This window comes from Schistocerca gregaria, chromosome 9 (genome assembly GCF_023897955.1).
Source record: "Schistocerca gregaria isolate iqSchGreg1 chromosome 9, iqSchGreg1.2, whole genome shotgun sequence".
Lineage (NCBI taxonomy): Eukaryota > Metazoa > Arthropoda > Insecta > Orthoptera > Acrididae > Schistocerca > Schistocerca gregaria.
The window spans coordinates 55,391,278-55,410,242 of NC_064928.1; positions in this window are offsets into that span (position 1 = coordinate 55,391,278).

Genomic DNA, 18,965 nt, shown 5'->3' on the forward strand with positions numbered 1-18,965 from the left:
ATTGGGGCACAACAAGTTTCCGCGTCTCCATTGCACTGATCATACTCCGAAACGCTCCCCAAACTTGGCAATCACCCATGCAGCCGACTTTTCCGACTTTACACGACGCTCACGCTAGTGGCAGCCTTATTTATAGTTCGACGTCGCGCCAAAGCGAATGAGCACATTTCGCCTACGGCTTAGGCCGCTCTCCTAGTGTGGCTGCTCTGTGTCTGCAGGCAGCGAGGGGCTGCAAGCTTCCTGTGTTCGCACCTATATCACCTGTGCTTGCTTGTCAGAGACAGACTATCCCTAAACATACAATTCACTCCATGAATTGATTGCTACGGCATCTGTTATCAGCAGTCACAACCAGCAACACCAGTAGCAGCTGACTGCACGCAAAGAATGCGAACGTGCAGTGGGATTTACGTGAACTCGGCAAAAGGCATATCTTTCCGACGTAGGCTCGAGAATATTATGGGAACACTTGTACTGTTTCTAAATTAAGTGTAGGTGTGGGAGGAGGGTGCTTCCTGCGCACGAATAAAAGCACGCTTGCCAATTGTGGATGCTAATCGTTCGCTTGTATCTGCCTAGACACCTCTGCTAGTTGTGAATTATTCCACTTGCATGGCAAGGTGCGAATGTAGGTGTGTTAAAAATTCTGGAGGCGCTGGGTATCGATCACAGTACCTCTCGCACGCCAACCGAGCGCTCTACCATCTGAGCTACGTCCACCCCCCCGGTGCCTAATAGTGCTACATACAGCCATATCAACGTCACAGACCCTTGCACTCCCATTATTCCGCAGACAAATCCTACTCTCTATGTATCAGTGAGGGTGTCTTTCAGGTTTCGTGCATTCTGTATCGAATCGTAGTTGGCCACAATGAAAGTGGCACGCATAACGTCGAAAATAGAGTTCGGACATCGCTCTGAGTATGACGAACGTGTTGTCCACTCTCTAGACTTCAATGACGTTAAGCCTTAGACAGATGTGCACTCGATGACACCACGATAACAGCCGGTCCCCACACTTACATCTTGCTCTCCTTATGTCAGTACACATCATATCAGTCTGTGACGCTGGTTTTGCAACTTCTTGCGTGCCTTTAGGTTCGCCGCGACCAGCACTTACCATGCACTGACCACAAAACATGGAGGCGCCGGGGCTTGAACCCGACACCTTTCACACACTAAGCGAACGATCTGCCAACTGAGCTACGGCTGCACACACGACCAAGCCTGCATATTCTCCATTCTTTGCGACTCTGATGTGCACGGACACGATGGTTGGTTGGTTTGTAGCGGCGAAGGTACCAGAGTACAAAGGCGCGGACACGTTCATATACACAAGAGTTCCAAGTAGTTTCGATGCTCTGGTATTACGAATGCAAATTCCGTCTGTTTTTAACGTCTTAAATTGAAAGGGCGGTCACAAATTGGTCCATTTCACTCCTTGTCGACAATCACACAGCACCTGAGATAACAAGCACATCTCGAGCCCCATTGTGCACTCCATTGTTCATGCCATCTCAGTGCCTCGCTCTTTGCTACTGTGTACCACTCTTGTCGTCCAACTGCAAAACACTGGGCCACAACAAGTTTCCGCGTCTCCATTGCACTGATCATACTCCGAAACGCTCCCCAAACTTGGCAATCACCCATGCAGCCGACTTTTCCGACTTTACACGACGCTCAAGCTAGTGGCAGCCTTATTTATAGTTCGACGTCGCGCCAAAGCGAATGAGCACATTTCGCCTACGGCTTAGGCCGCTCTCCTAGTGTGGCTGCTCTGTGTCTGAAGGCAGCGAGGGGCTGCAAGCTTCCTGTGTTCGCACCTATATCACCTGTGCTTGCTTGTCAGAGACAGACTATCCCTAAACATACAATTCACTCCATGAATTGATTGCTACGGCATCTGTTATCAGCAGTCACAACCAGCAACACCAGTAGCAGCTGACTGCACGCAAAGAATGGGAACGTGCAGTGGGATTTACGTGAACTCGGCAAAAGGCATATCTTTCCGACGTAGGCTCGAGAATATTATGGGAACACTTGTACTGTTTCTAAATTAAGTGTAGGTGTGGGAGGAGGGTGCTTCCTGCGCACGAATAAAAGCACGCTTGCCAATTGTGGATGCTAATCGTTCGCTTGTATCTGCCTAGACACCTCTGCTAGTTGTGAATTATTCCACTTGCATGGCAAGGTGCGAATGTAGGTGTGTTAAAAATTCTGGAGGCGCTGGGTATCGATCACAGTACCTCTCGCACGCCAACCGAGCGCTCTACCATCTGAGCTACGTCCACCCCCCCGGTGCCTAATAGTGCTACATACAGCCATATCAACGTCACAGACCCTTGCACTCCCATTATTCCGCAGACAAATCCTACTCTCTATGTATCAGTGAGGGTGTCTTTCAGGTTTCGTGCATTCTGTATCGAATCGTAGTTGGCCACAATGAAAGTGGCACGCATAACGTCGAAAATAGAGTTCGGACATCGCTCTGAGTATGACGAACGTGTTGTCCACTCTCTAGACTTCAATGACGTTAAGCCTTAGACAGATGTGCACTCGATGACACCTCGATAACAGCCGGTCCCCACACTTACATCTTGCTCTCCTTATGTCAGTACACATCATATCAGTCTGTGACGCTGGTTTTGCAACTTCTTGCGTGCCTTTAGGTTCGCCGCGACCAGCACTTACCATGCACTGACCACAAAACATGGAGGCGCCGGGGCTTGAACCCGACACCTTTCACACACTAAGCGAACGATCTGCCAACTGAGCTACGGCTGCACACACGACCAAGCCTGCATATTCTCAATTCTTTGCGACTCTGATGTGCACGGACACGATGGTTGGTTGGTTTGTAGCGGCGAAGGTACCAGAGTACAAAGGCGCGGACACGTTCATATACACAAGAGTTCCAAGTAGTTTCGATGCTCTGGTATTACGAATGCAAATTCCGTCTGTTTTTAACGTCTTAAATTGAAAGGGCGGTCACAAATTGGTCCATTTCACTCCTTGTCGACAATCACACAGCACCTGAGATAACAAGCACATCTCGAGCCCCATTGTGCGCTCCATTGTTCATACCATCTCAGTGCCTCCCTCTTTGCTACTGTGTACCACTCTTGTCGTCCAACTGCAAAACACTGGGCCACAACAAGTTTCCGCGTCTCCATTGCACTGATCATACTCCGAAACGCTCCCCAAACTTGGCAATCACCCATGCAACCGACTTTTCCGACTTTACACGACGCTCACGCTAGTGGCAGCCTTATTTATAGTTCGACGTCGCGCCAAAGCGAATGAGCACATTTCGCCTACGGCTTAGGCCGCTCTCCTAGTGTGGCTGCTCTGTGTCTGCAGGCAGCGAGGGGCTGCAAGCTTCCTGTGTTCGCACCTATATCACCTGTGCTTGCTTGTCAGAGACAGACTATCCCAAAACATACAATTCACTCCATGAATTGATTGCTACGGCATCTGTTATCAGCAGTCACAACCAGCAACACCAGTAGCAGCTGACTGCACGCAAAGAATGGGAACGTGCAGTGGGATTTACGTGAACTCGGCAAAAGGCATATCTTTCCGACGTAGGCTCGAGAATATTATGGGAACACTTGTACTGTTTCTAAATTAAGTGTAGGTGTGGGAGGAGGGTGCTTCCTGCGCACGAATAAAAGCACGCTTGCCAATTGTGGATGCTAATCGTTCGCTTGTATCTGCCTAGACACCTCTGCTAGTTGTGAATTATTCCACTTGCATGGCAAGGTGCGAATGTAGGTGTGTTAAAAATTCAGGAGGCGCTGGGTATCGATCCCAGTACCTCTCGCACGCCAACCGAGCGCTCTACCATCTGAGCTACGTCCACCCCCCCGGTGACTAATAGTGCTACATACAGCCATATCAACGTCACAGACCCTTGCACTCCCATTATTCCGCAGACAAATCCTACTCTCTATGTATCAGTGAGGGTGTCTTTCAGGTTTCGTGCATTCTGTATCGAATCGTAGTTGGCCACAATGAAAGTGGCACGCATAACGTCGAAAATAGAGTTCGGACATCGCTCTGAGTATGACGAACGTGTTGTCCACTCTCTAGACTTCAATGACGTTAAGCCTTGATACCTTAGACAGATGTGCACTCGATGACACCTCGATAACAGCCGGTCCCCACACTTACATCTTGCTCTCCTTATGTCAGTACACATCATATCAGTCTGTGACGCTGGTTTTGCAACTTCTTGCGTGCCTTTAGGTTCGCCGCGACCAGCACTTACCATGCACTGACCACACACTGACCACAAAACATGTAGGCGCCGGGGCTTGAACCCGAGACCTTTCACACACTAAGCGAACGATCTGCCAACTGAGCTACGGCTGCACACACGACAAAGCCTGCCTATTCTCCATTCTTTGCGACTCTGATGTGCACGGACACGATGGTTGGTTGGTTTGTAGCGGCGAAGGTACCAGAGTACAAAGGCGCGGACACGTTCATATACACAAGAGTTCCAAGTAGTTTCGATGCTCTGGTATTACGAATGCAAATTCCGTCTGTTTTTAACGTCTTAAATTGAAAGGGCGGTCACAAATTGGTCCATTTCACTCCTTGTCGACAATCACACAGCACCTGAGATAACAAGCACATCTCGAGCCCCATTGTGCACTGCATTGTTCATGCCATCTCAGTGCCTCACTCTTTGCTATTGTGTACCACTCTTGTCGTCCAACTGCAAAACACTGGGCCACAACAAGTTTCCGCGTCTCCATTGCACTGATCATACTCCGAAACGCTCCCCAAACTTGGCAATCACCCATGCAGCCGACTTTTCCGACTTTACACGACGCTCACGCTAGTGGCAGCCTTATTTATAGTTCGACGTCGCGCCAAAGCGAATGAGCACATTTCGCCTACGGCTTAGGCCGCTCTCTCAGTGTGGCTGCTCTGTGTCTGCAGGCAGCGAGGGGCTGCAAGCTTCCTGTGTTCGCACCTATATCACCTGCGCTTGCTTGTCAGAGACAGACTATCTCAAAACATACAATTCACTCCATGAATTGATTGCTACGGCATCTGTTATCAGCAGTCACAACCAGCAACACCAGTAGCAGCCGACTGCACGCAAAGAATGGGAACGTGCAGTGGGATTTACGTGAACTCGGCAAAAGGCATATCTTTCCGACGTAGGCTTGAGAATATTATGGGAACACTTGTACTGTTTCTAAATTAAGTGTAGGTGTGGGAGGAGGGTGCTTCCTGCGCACGAATAAAAGCACGCTTGCCAATTGTGGATGCTAATCGTTCGCTTGTATCTGCCTAGACACCTCTGCTAGTTGTGAATTATTCCACTTGCATGGCAAGGTGCGAATGTAGGTGTGTTAAAAATTCTGGAGGCGCTGGGTATCGATCCCAGTACCTCTCGCACGCCAACCGAGCGCTCTACCACCTGAGCTACGCCCACCCCCCCGGTGACTAATAGTGCTACATAAAGCCATATCAACGTCACAGACCCTTGCACTCCAATTATTCCGCAGACGAATCCTACTCTCTATGTATCAGTGAGGGTGTCTTTCAGGTTTCGTGCATTCTGTATCGAATCGTAGTTGGCCACAATGAAAGTGGCACGCATAACGTCGAAAATACAGTTCGGACATCGCTCTGAGTATGACGAACGTGTTGTCCACTCTCTAGACTTCAATGACGTTAAGCCTTGATACCTTAGACAGATCTGCACTCGATGACACCTCGATAACAGCCGGTCCCCACACTTACATCTTGCTCTCCTTATGTCAGTACACATCATATCAGTCTGTGACGCTGGTTTTGCAACTTCTTGCGTGCCTTTAGGTTCGCCGCGACCAGCACTTACCATGCACTGACCACAAAACATGGAGGCGCCGGTGCTTGAACCCGAGACCTTTCACACACTAAGCGAACGATCTGCCAAGTGAGCTACGGCTGCACACACGACAAAGCCTGCCTATTCTCCATTCTTTGCGACTCTGATGTGCACGGACACGATGGTTGGTTGGTTTGTAGCGGCGAAGGTACCAGAGTACAAAGGCGCGGACACGTTCATATACACAAGAGTTCCAAGTAGTTTCGATGCTCTGGTATTACGAATGCAAATTCCGTCTGTTTTTAACGTCTTAAATTGAAAGGGCGGTCACAAATTGGTCCATTTCACTCCTTGTCGACAATCACACAGCACCTGAGATAACAAGCACATCTCGAGCCCCATTGTGCACTGCATTGTTCATGCCATCTCAGTGCCTCGCTCTTTGCTACTGTGTACCACTCTTGTCGTCCAACTGCAAAACATTGGGCCACAACAAGTTTCCGCGTCTCCATTGCACTGATCATACTCCGAAACGCTCCCCAAACTTGGCAATCACCCATGCAGCCGACTTTTCCGACTTTACACGACGCTCACGCAACGCTCACGCTAGTGGCAGCCTTATTTATAGTTCGACGTCGCGCCAAAGCGAATGAGCACATTTCGCCTACGGCTTAGGCCGCTCTCTCAGTGTGGCTGCTCTGCGTCTGCAGGCAGCGAGGGGCTGCAAGCTTCCTGTGTTCGCACCTATATCACCTGCGCTTGCTTGTCAGAGACAGACTATCTCAAAACATACAATTCACTCCATGAATTGATTGCTACGGCATCTGTTATCAGCAGTCACAACCAGCAACACCAGTAGCAGCCGACAGCACGCAAAGAATGGGAACGTGCAGTGGGATTTACGTGAACTCGGCAAAAGGCATATCTTTCCGACGTAGGCTTGAGAATATTATGGGAACACTTGTACTGTTTCTAAATTAAGTGTAGGTGTGGGAGGAGGGTGCTTCCTGCGCACGAATAAAAGCACGCTTGCCAATTGTGGATGCTAATCGTTCGCTTGTATCTGCCTAGACACCTCTGCTAGTTGTGAATTATTCCACTTGCATGGCAAGGTGCGAATGTAGGTGTGTTAAAAATTCTGGAGGCGCTGGGTATCGATCCCAGTACCTCTCGCACGCCAACCGAGCGCTCTACCACCTGAGCTACGCCCACCCCCCCGGTGACTAACAGTGCTACATAAAGCCATATCAACGTCACAGACCCTTGCACTCCAATTATTCCGCAGACGAATCCTACTCTCTATGTATCAGTGAGGGTGTCTTTCAGGTTTCGTGCATTCTGTATCGAATCGTAGTTGGCCACAATGAAAGTGGCACGCATAACGTCGAAAATAGAGTTCGGACATCGCTCTGAGTATGACGAACGTGTTGTCCACTCTCTAGACTTCAATGACATTAAGCCTTGATACCTTAGACAGATCTGCACTCGATGACACCTCGATAACAGCCGGTCCCCACACTTACATCTTGCTCTCCTTATGTCAGTACACATCATATCAGTCTGTGACGCTGGTTTTGCAACTTCTTGCGTGCCTGTATGTTCGCCGTGACCAGCACTTACCATGCACTGACCACAAAACATGTAGGCGCCGGGGCTTGAACCCGAGACCTTTCACACACTAAGCGAACGATCTGCCAACTGAGCTACGGCTGCACACACGACAAAGCCTGCCTATTCTCCATTCTTTGCGACTCTGATGTGCACGGACACGATGGTTGGTTGGTTTGTAGCGGCGAAGGTACCAGAGTACAAAGGCGCGGACACGTTCATATACACAAGAGTTCCAAGTAGTTTCGATGCTCTGGTATTACGAATGCAAATTCCGTCTGTTTTTAACGTCTTAAATTGAAAGGGCGGTCACAAATTGGTCCATTTCACTCCTTGTCGACAATCACACAGCACCTGAGATAACAAGCACATCTCGAGCCCCATTGTGCACTGCATTGTTCATGCCATCTCAGTGCCTCACTCTTTGCTATTGTGTACCACTCTTGTCGTCCAACTGCAAAACACTGGGCCACAACAAGTTTCCGCGTCTCCATTGCACTGATCATACTCCGAAACGCTCCCCAAACTTGGCAATCACCCATGCAGCCGACTTTTCCGACTTTACACGACGCTCACGCTAGTGGCAGCCTTATTTATAGTTCGACGTCGCGCCAAAGCGAATGAGCACATTTCGCCTACGGCTTAGGCCGCTCTCTCAGTGTGGCTGCTCTGTGTCTGCAGGCAGCGAGGGGCTGCAAGCTTCCTGTGTTCGCACCTATATCACCTGCGCTTGCTTGTCAGAGACAGACTATCTCAAAACATACAATTCACTCCATGAATTGATTGCTACGGCATCTGTTATCAGCAGTCACAACCAGCAACACCAGTAGCAGCCGACTGCACGCAAAGAATGGGAACGTGCAGTGGGATTTACGTGAACTCGGCAAAAGGCATATCTTTCCGACGTAGGCTTGAGAATATTATGGGAACACTTGTACTGTTTCTAAATTAAGTGTAGGTGTGGGAGGAGGGTGCTTCCTGCGCACGAATAAAAGCACGCTTGCCAATTGTGGATGCTAATCGTTCGCTTGTATCTGCCTAGACACCTCTGCTAGTTGTGAATTATTCCACTTGCATGGCAAGGTGCGAATGTAGGTGTGTTAAAAATTCTGGAGGCGCTGGGTATCGATCCCAGTACCTCTCGCACGCCAACCGAGCGCTCTACCACCTGAGCTACGCCCACCCCCCCGGTGACTAATAGTGCTACATAAAGCCATATCAACGTCACAGACCCTTGCACTCCAATTATTCCGCAGACGAATCCTACTCTCTATGTATCAGTGAGGGTGTCTTTCAGGTTTCGTGCATTCTGTATCGAATCGTAGTTGGCCACAATGAAAGTGGCACGCATAACGTCGAAAATACAGTTCGGACATCGCTCTGAGTATGACGAACGTGTTGTCCACTCTCTAGACTTCAATGACGTTAAGCCTTGATACCTTAGACAGATCTGCACTCGATGACACCTCGATAACAGCCGGTCCCCACACTTACATCTTGCTCTCCTTATGTCAGTACACATCATATCAGTCTGTGACGCTGGTTTTGCAACTTCTTGCGTGCCTGTAGGTTCGCCGCGACCAGCACTTACCATGCACTGACCACAAAACATGTAGGCGCCGGGGCTTGAACCCGAGACCTTTCACACACTAAGCGAACGATCTGCCAAGTGAGCTACGGCTGCACACACGACAAAGCCTGCCTATTCTCCATTCTTTGCGACTCTGATGTGCACGGACACGATGGTTGGTTGGTTTGTAGCGGCGAAGGTACCAGAGTACAAAGGCGCGGACACGTTCATATACACAAGAGTTCCAAGTAGTTTCGATGCTCTGGTATTACGAATGCAAATTCCGTCTGTTTTTAACGTCTGAAATTGAAAGGGCGGTCACAAATTGGTCCATTTCACTCCTTGTCGACAATCACAAAGCACCTGGGATAACAAGCACATCTCGAGCCCCATTGTGCACTGCATTGTTCATGCCATCTCAGTGCCTCACTCTTTGCTATTGTGTACCACTCTTGTCGTCCAACTGCAAAACACTGGGCCACAACAAGTTTCCGCGTCTCCATTGCACTGATCATACTCCGAAACGCTCCCCAAACTTGGCAATCACCCATGCAGCCGACTTTTCCGACTTTGCACGACGCTCACGCAACGCTCACGCTAGTGGCAGCCTTATTTATAGTTCGACGTCGCGCCAAAGCGAATGAGCACATTTCGCCTACGGCTTAGGCCGCTCTCTCAGTGTGGCTGCTCTGTGTCTGCAGGCAGCGAGGGGCTGCAAGCTTCCTGTGTTCGCACCTATATCACCTGCGCTTGCTTGTCAGAGACAGACTATCTCAAAACATACAATTCACTCCATGAATTGATTGCTACGGCATCTGTTATCAGCAGTCACAACCAGCAACACCAGTAGCAGCCGAATGCACGCAAAGAATGGGAACGTGCAGTGGGATTTACGTGAACTCGGCAAAAGGCATATCTTTCCGACGTAGGCTTGAGAATATTATGGGAACACTTGTACTGTTTCTAAATTAAGTGTAGGTGTGGCAGGAGGGTGCTTCCTGCGCACGAATAAAAGCACGCTTGCCAATTGTGGATGCTAATCGTTCGCTTGTATCTGCCTAGACACCTCTGCTAGTTGTGAATTATTCCACTTGCATGGCAAGGTGCGAATGTAGGTGTGTTAAAAATTCTGGAGGCGCTGGGTATCGATCCCAGTACCTCTCGCACGCCAACCGAGCGCTCTACCACCTGAGCTACGCCCACCCCCCCGGTGACTAATAGTGCTACATAAAGCCATATCAACGTCACAAACCCTTGCACTCCAATTATTCCGCAGACGAATCCTACTCTATATGTATCAGTGAGGGTGTCTTTCAGGTTTCGTGCATTCTGTATCGAATCGTAGTTGGCCACAATGAAAGTGGCACGCATAACGTCGAAAATAGAGTTCGGACATCGCTCTGAGTATGACGAACGTGTTGTCCACTCTCTAGACTTCAATGACGTTAAGCCTTGATACCTTAGACAGATCTGCACTCGATGACACCTCGATAACAGCCGGTCCCCACACTTACATCTTGCTCTCCTTATGTCAGTACACATCATATCAGTCTGTGACGCTGGTTTTGCAAATTCTCGCGTGCCTGTAGGTTCGCCGCGACCAGCACTTACCATGCACTGACCACAAAACATGTAGGCGCCGGGGCTTGAACCCGAGACCTTTCACACACTAAGCGAACGATCTGCCAAGTGAGCTACGGCTGCACACACGACAAAGCCTGCCTATTCTCCATTCTTTGCGACTCTGATGTGCACGGACACGATGGTTGGTTGGTTTGTAGCGGCGAAGGTACCAGAGTACAAAGGCGCGGACACGTTCATATACACAAGAGTTCCAAGTAGTTTCGATGCTCTGGTATTACGAATGCAAATTCCGTCTGTTTTTAACGTCTTAAATTGAAAGGGCGGTCACAAATTGGTCCATTTCACTCCTTGTCGACAATCACACAGCACCTGAGATAACAAGCACATCTCGAGCCCCATTGTGCACTGCATTGTTCATGCCATCTCAGTGCCTCGCTCTTTGCTACTGTGTACCACTCTTGTCGTCCAACTGCAAAACACTGGGCCACAACAAGTTTCCGCGTCTCCATTGCACTGATCATACTCCGAAACGCTCCCCAAACTTGGCAATCACCCATGCAGCCGACTTTTCCGACTTTACACGACGCTCACGCAACGCTCACGCTAGTGGCAGCCTTATTTATAGTTCGACGTCGCGCCAAAGCGAATGAGCACATTTCGCCTACGGCTTAGGCCGCTCTCTCAGTGTGGCTGCTCTGTGTCTGCAGGCAGCGAGGGGCTGCAAGCTTCCTGTGTTCGCACCTATATCACCTGCGCTTGCTTGTCAGAGACAGACTATCTCAAAACATACAATTCACTCCATGAATTGATTGCTACGGCATCTGTTATCAGCAGTCACAACCAGCAACACCAGTAGCAGCCGACTGCACGCAAAGAATGGGAACGTGCAGTGGGATTTACGTGAACTCGGCAAAAGGCATATCTTTCCGACGTAGGCTTGAGAATATTATGGGAACACTTGTACTGTTTCTAAATTAAGTGTAGGTGTGGGAGGAGGGTGCTTCCTGCGCACGAATAAAAGCACGCTTGCCAATTGTGGATGCTAATCGTTCGCTTGTATCTGCCTAGACACCTCTGCTAGTTGTGAATTATTCCACTTGCATGGCAAGGTGCGAATGTAGGTGTGTTAAAAATTCTGGAGGCGCTGGGTATCGATCCCAGTACCTCTCGCACGCCAACCGAGCGCTCTACCACCTGAGCTACGCCCACCCCCCCGGTGACTAATAGTGCTACATAAAGCCATATCAACGTCACAGACCCTTGCACTCCAATTATTCCGCAGACGAATCCTACTCTCTATGTATCAGTGAGGGTGTCTTTCAGGTTTCGTGCATTCTGTATCGAATCGTAGTTGGCCACAATGAAAGTGGCACGCATAACGTCGAAAATAGAGTTCGGACATCGCTCTGAGTATGACGAACGTGTTGTCCACTCTCTAGACTTCAATGACGTTAAGCCTTGATACCTTAGACAGATCTGCACTCGATGACACCTCGATAACAGCCGGTCCCCACACTTACATCTTGCTCTCCTTATGTCAGTACACATCATATCAGTCTGTGACGCTGGTTTTGCAACTTCTTGCGTGCCTGTAGGTTCGCCGCGACCAGCACTTACCATGCACTGACCACAAAACATGTACGCGCCGGGGCTTGAACCCGAGACCTTTCACACACTAAGCGAACGATCTGCCAACTGAGCTACGGCTGCACACACGACAAAGCCTGCCTATTCTCCATTCTTTGCGACTCTGATGTGCACGGACACGATGGTTGGTTGGTTTGTAGCGGCGAAGGTACCAGAGTACAAAGGCGCGGACACGTTCATATACACAAGAGTTCCAAGTAGTTTCGATGCTCTGGTATTACGAATGCAAATTCCGTCTGTTTTTAACGTCTGAAATTGAAATGGCGGTCACAAATTGGTCCATTTCACTCCTTGTCGACAATCACAAAGCACCTGGGATAACAAGCACATCTCGAGCCCCATTGTGCACTGCATTGTTCATGCCATCTCAGTGCCTCACTCTTTGCTATTGTGTACCACTCTTGTCGTCCAACTGCAAAACACTGGGCCACAACAAGTTTCCGCGTCTCCATTGCACTGATCATACTCCGAAACGCTCCCCAAACTTGGCAATCACCCATGCAGCCGACTTTTCCGACTTTGCACGACGCTCACGCAACGCTCACGCTAGTGGCAGCCTTATTTATAGTTCGACGTCGCGCCAAAGCGAATGAGCACATTTCGCCTACGGCTTAGGCCGCTCTCTCAGTGTGGCTGCTCTGTGTCTGCAGGCAGCGAGGGGCTGCAAGCTTCCTGTGTTCGCACCTATATCACCTGCGCTTGCTTGTCAGAGACAGACTATCTCAAAACATACAATTCACTCCATGAATTGATTGCTACGGCATCTGTTATCAGCAGTCACAACCAGCAACACCAGTAGCAGCCGAATGCACGCAAAGAATGGGAACGTGCAGTGGGATTTACGTGAACTCGGCAAAAGGCATATCTTTCCGACGTAGGCTTGAGAATATTATGGGAACACTTGTACTGTTTCTAAATTAAGTGTAGGTGTGGCAGGAGGGTGCTTCCTGCGCACGAATAAAAGCACGCTTGCCAATTGTGGATGCTAATCGTTCGCTTGTATCTGCCTAGACACCTCTGCTAGTTGTGAATTATTCCACTTGCATGGCAAGGTGCGAATGTAGGTGTGTTAAAAATTCTGGAGGCGCTGGGTATCGATCCCAGTACCTCTCGCACGCCAACCGAGCGCTCTACCACCTGAGCTACGCCCACCCCCCCGGTGACTAATAGTGCTACATAAAGCCATATCAACGTCACAAACCCTTGCACTCCAATTATTCCGCAGACGAATCCTACTCTATATGTATCAGTGAGGGTGTCTTTCAGGTTTCGTGCATTCTGTATCGAATCGTAGTTGGCCACAATGAAAGTGGCACGCATAACGTCGAAAATAGAGTTCGGACATCGCTCTGAGTATGACGAACGTGTTGTCCACTCTCTAGACTTCAATGACGTTAAGCCTTGATACCTTAGACAGATCTGCACTCGATGACACCTCGATAACAGCCGGTCCCCACACTTACATCTTGCTCTCCTTATGTCAGTACACATCATATCAGTCTGTGACGCTGGTTTTGCAAATTCTCGCGTGCCTGTAGGTTCGCCGCGACCAGCACTTACCATGCACTGACCACAAAACATGTAGGCGCCGGGGCTTGAACCCGAGACCTTTCACACACTAAGCGAACGATCTGCCAAGTGAGCTACGGCTGCACACACGACAAAGCCTGCCTATTCTCCATTCTTTGCGACTCTGATGTGCACGGACACGATGGTTGGTTGGTTTGTAGCGGCGAAGGTACCAGAGTACAAAGGCGCGGACACGTTCATATACACAAGAGTTCCAAGTAGTTTCGATGCTCTGGTATTACGAATGCAAATTCCGTCTGTTTTTAACGTCTTAAATTGAAAGGGCGGTCACAAATTGGTCCATTTCACTCCTTGTCGACAATCACACAGCACCTGAGATAACAAGCACATCTCGAGCCCCATTGTGCACTGCATTGTTCATGCCATCTCAGTGCCTCGCTCTTTGCTACTGTGTACCACTCTTGTCGTCCAACTGCAAAACACTGGGCCACAACAAGTTTCCGCGTCTCCATTGCACTGATCATACTCCGAAACGCTCCCCAAACTTGGCAATCACCCATGCAGCCGACTTTTCCGACTTTACACGACGCTCACGCAACGCTCACGCTAGTGGCAGCCTTATTTATAGTTCGACGTCGCGCCAAAGCGAATGAGCACATTTCGCCTACGGCTTAGGCCGCTCTCTCAGTGTGGCTGCTCTGTGTCTGCAGGCAGCGAGGGGCTGCAAGCTTCCTGTGTTCGCACCTATATCACCTGCGCTTGCTTGTCAGAGACAGACTATCTCAAAACATACAATTCACTCCATGAATTGATTGCTACGGCATCTGTTATCAGCAGTCACAACCAGCAACACCAGTAGCAGCCGACTGCACGCAAAGAATGGGAACGTGCAGTGGGATTTACGTGAACTCGGCAAAAGGCATATCTTTCCGACGTAGGCTTGAGAATATTATGGGAACACTTGTACTGTTTCTAAATTAAGTGTAGGTGTGGGAGGAGGGTGCTTCCTGCGCACGAATAAAAGCACGCTTGCCAATTGTGGATGCTAATCGTTCGCTTGTATCTGCCTAGACACCTCTGCTAGTTGTGAATTATTCCACTTGCATGGCAAGGTGCGAATGTAGGTGTGTTAAAAATTCTGGAGGCGCTGGGTATCGATCCCAGTACCTCTCGCACGCCAACCGAGCGCTCTACCACCTGAGCTACGCCCACCCCCCCGGTGACTAATAGTGCTACATAAAGCCATATCAACGTCACAGACCCTTGCACTCCAATTATTCCGCAGACGAATCCTACTCTCTATGTATCAGTGAGGGTGTCTTTCAGGTTTCGTGCATTCTGTATCGAATCGTAGTTGGCCACAATGAAAGTGGCACGCATAACGTCGAAAATACAGTTCGGACATCGCTCTGAGTATGACGAACGTGTTGTCCACTCTCTAGACTTCAATGACGTTAAGCCTTGATACCTTAGACAGATCTGCACTCGATGACACCTCGATAACAGCCGGTCCCCACACTTACATCTTGCTCTCCTTATGTCAGTACACATCATATCAGTCTGTGACGCTGGTTTTGCAACTTCTTGCGTGCCTGTAGGTTCGCCGCGACCAGCACTTACCATGCACTGACCACAAAACATGTAGGCGCCGGGGCTTGAACCCGAGACCTTTCACACACTAAGCGAACGATCTGCCAACTGAGCTACGGCTGCACACACGACAAAGCCTGCCTATTCTCCATTCTTTGCGACTCTGATGTGCACGGACACGATGGTTGGTTGGTTTGTAGCGGCGAAGGTACCAGAGTACAAAGGCGCGGACACGTTCATATACACAAGAGTTCCAAGTAGTTTCGATGCTCTGGTATTACGAATGCAAATTCCGTCTGTTTTTAACGTCTTAAATTGAAAGGGCGGTCACAAATTGGTCCATTTCACTCCTTGTCGACAATCACACAGCACCTGAGATAACAAGCACATGTCGAGCCCCATTGTGCACTGCATTGTTCATGCCATCCCAGTGCCTCGCTCTTTGCTATTGTGTACCACTCTTGTCGTCCAACTGCAAAACACTGGGCCACAACAAGTTTCCGCGTCTCCATTGCACTGATCATACTCCGAAACGCTCCCCAAACTTGGCAATCACCCATGCAGCCGACTTTTCCGACTTTACACGACGCTCACGCAACGCTCACGCTAGTGGCAGCCTTATTTATAGTTCGACGTCGCGCCAAAGCGAATGAGCACATTTCGCCTACGGCTTAGGCCGCTCTCTCAGTGTGGCTGCTCTGTGTCTGCAGGCAGCGAGGGGCTGCAAGCTTCCTGTGTTCGCACCTATATCACCTGCGCTTGCTTGTCAGAGACAGACTATCTCAAAACATACAATTCACTCCATGAATTGATTGCTACGGCATCTGTTATCAGCAGTCACAACCAGCAACACCAGTAGCAGCCGACTGCACGCAAAGAATGGGAACGTGCAGTGGGATTTACGTGAACTCGGCAAAAGGCATATCTTTCCGACGTAGGCTTGAGAATATTATGGGAACACTTGTACTGTTTCTAAATTAAGTGTAGGTGTGGGAGGAGGGTGCTTCCTGCGCACGAATAAAAGCACGCTTGCCAATTGTGGATGCTAATCGTTCGCTTGTATCTGCCTAGACACCTCTGCTAGTTGTGAATTATTCCACTTGCATGGCAAGGTGCGAATGTAGGTGTGTTAAAAATTCTGGAGGCGCTGGGTATCGATCCCAGTACCTCTCGCACGCCAACCGAGCGCTCTACCACCTGAGCTACGCCCACCCCCCCGGTGACTAATAGTGCTACATAAAGCCATATCAACGTCACAGACCCTTGCACTCCAATTATTCCGCAGACGAATCCTACTCTCTATGTATCAGTGAGGGTGTCTTTCAGGTTTCGTGCATTCTGTATCGAATCGTAGTTGGCCACAATGAAAGTGGCACGCATAACGTCGAAAATAGAGTTCGGACATCGCTCTGAGTATGACGAACGTGTTGTCCACTCTCTAGACTTCAATGACGTTAAGCCTTGATACCTTAGACAGATCTGCACTCGATGACACCTCGATAACAGCCGGTCCCCACACTTACATCTTGCTCTCCTTATGTCAGTACACATCATATCAGTCTGTGACGCTGGTTTTGCAACTTCTTGCGTGCCTGTAGGTTCGCCGCGACCAGCACTTACCATGCACTGACCACAAAACATGTAGGCGCCGGGGCTTGAACCCGAGACCTTTCACACACTAAGCGAACGATCTGCCAAGTGAGCTACGGCTGCACACACGACAAAGCCTGCCTATTCTCCATTCTTTGCGACTCTGATGTGCACGGACACGATGGTTGGTTGGTTTGTAGCGGCGAAGGTACCAGAGTACAAAGGCGCGGACACGTTCATATACACAAGAGTTCCAAGTAGTTTCGATGCTCTGGTATTACGAATGCAAATTCCGTCTGTTTTTAACGTCTTAAATTGAAAGGGCGGTCACAAATTGGTCCATTTCACTCCTTGTCGACAATCACACAGCACCTGAGATAACAAGCAAATCTCGAGCCCCATTGTGCACTGCATTGTTCATGCCATCTCAGTGCCTCCCTCTTTGCTATTGTGTACCACTCTTGTCGTCCAACTGCAAAACACTGGGCCACAACAAGTTTCCGCGTCTCCATTGCACTGATCATACTCCGAAACGCTCCCCAAACTTGGCAATCACCCATGCAGCCGACTTTTCCGACTTTACACGACGCTCACGCAACGCTCACGCTAGTGGCAGCCTTATTTATAGTTCGACGTCGCGCCAAAGCGAATGAGCACATTTCGCCTACGGCTTAGGCCGCTCTCTCAGTGTGGCTGCTCTGTGTCTGCAGGCAGCGAGGGGCTGCAAGCTTCCTGTGTTCGCACCTATATCACCTGCGCTTGCTTGTCAGAGACAGACTATCTCAAAACATACAATTCACTCCATGAATTGATTGCTACGGCATCTGTTATCAGCAGTCACAACCAGCAACACCAGTAGCAGCCGACTGCACGCAAAGAATGGGAACGTGCAGTGGGATTTACGTGAACTCGGCAAAAGGCATATCTTTCCGACGTAGGCTTGAGAATATTATGGGAACACTTGTACTGTTTCTAAATTAAGTGTAGGTGTGGGAGGAGGGTGCTTCCTGCGCACGAATAAAAGCACGCTTGCCAATTGTGGATGCTAATCGTTCGCTTGTATCTGCCTAGACACCTCTGCTAGTTGTGAATTATTCCACTTGCATGGCAAGGTGCGAATGTAGGTGTGTTAAAAATTCTGGAGGCGCTGGGTATCGATCCCAGTACCTCTCGCACGCCAACCGAGCGCTCTACCACCTGAGCTACGCCCACCCCCCCGGTGACTAATAGTGCTACATAAAGCCATATCAACGTCACAGACCCTTGCACTCCAATTATTCCGCAGACGAATCCTACTCTCTATGTATCAGTGAGGGTGTCTTTCAGGTTTCGTGCATTCTGTATCGAATCGTAGTTGGCCACAATGAAAGTGGCACGCATAACGTCGAAAATAGAGTTCGGACATCGCTCTGAGTATGACGAACGTGTTGTCCACTCTCTAGACTTCAATGACGTTAAGCCTTGATACCTTAGACAGATCTGCACTCGATGCTACCTCCATAACAGCCGGTCCCCACACTTACATCTTGCTCTCCTTATGTCAGTACACATCATATCAGTCTGTGACGCTGGTTTTGCAACTTCTTGCGTGCCTTTAGGTTCGCCGCGACCAGCACTTACCATGCACTGACCACAAAACATGGAGGCGCCGGGGCTTGAACCCGAGACCTTTCACACACTAAGCGAACGATCTGCCAACTGAGCTACGGCTCCACATACGACGAAGCCTGCCTATTCTCCATTCTTTGCGACTCTGATGTGCACGGACACGATGGTTGGTTGGTTTGTAGCGGCGAAGGTACCAGAGTACAAAGGCGCGGACACGTTCATATACACAAGACTTCCAAGTAGTTTCGATGCTCTGGTATTACGAATGCAAATTCCGTCTGTTTTTAACGTCTTAAATTGAAAGGGCGGTCACAAATTGGTCCATTTCACTCCTTGTCGACAATCACACAGCACCTGAGATAACAACCACATCTCGAGCCCCATTGTGCACTCCATTGTTCATGCCAT